Consider the following 502-nt stretch of genomic DNA (forward strand, 5'->3'; position numbering starts at 1 on the left):
AAAAAAACAATTAAATGAATTTAAAAAGAACTATTACATAAGTTTAAAGAACATATAAATGAATAAATAAGTTAGAACACACAAATAAATAGGTTGAAAAAACAACAACACACAAATGAATATTATCAGAGTTAATTCCCATGCAGGTGATGATGTATGATACACAGGAAGTCCAAAATAATATTTTCCACCAAGATTGCTATATCCACAATGCTAAGACCTAGGTCTTTTAAGAAGCTCCTCGTTCTATTCGATATTGTTCCGTGAGATCCAAACCAGAGGCCTCTCATGGTGAACTCTCTCTCAAAAGGTCTCGTGGAATTTTTTCGTTAAGGAAAGGGATGCATTTTTCACAAATTTGCTTCTTTTCCCTTTCCACTCACCCACCTGATTGAGGTCATTGTTCTCATAGCTCACAGTCGGACCAAAGACCAGAGCCATATACCTCACAGTCGGACCAAAGACCAGAGCCATATACCTCACAGTCGGACCAAAGACCAGA

General features: G+C 37.1%; 1 protein-coding gene across 1 annotated transcript in view; it reads right to left on the reverse strand.

Annotated features, from left to right (window-relative positions):
• Nucleotides 1-502, reverse strand: part of LOC106684377 (Protostome-specific GEF) — a gene marked incomplete in the record, with an annotated part of 87,833 nt that overhangs the window by 19,937 nt on the left and 67,394 nt on the right.

The sequence above is a fragment of the Halyomorpha halys genome, unplaced genomic scaffold, assembly GCF_000696795.3.
Source record: "Halyomorpha halys isolate HHAL.00 unplaced genomic scaffold, Hhal_1.1 Scaffold576.1, whole genome shotgun sequence".
Taxonomy (NCBI): Eukaryota; Metazoa; Arthropoda; class Insecta; order Hemiptera; family Pentatomidae; genus Halyomorpha; species Halyomorpha halys.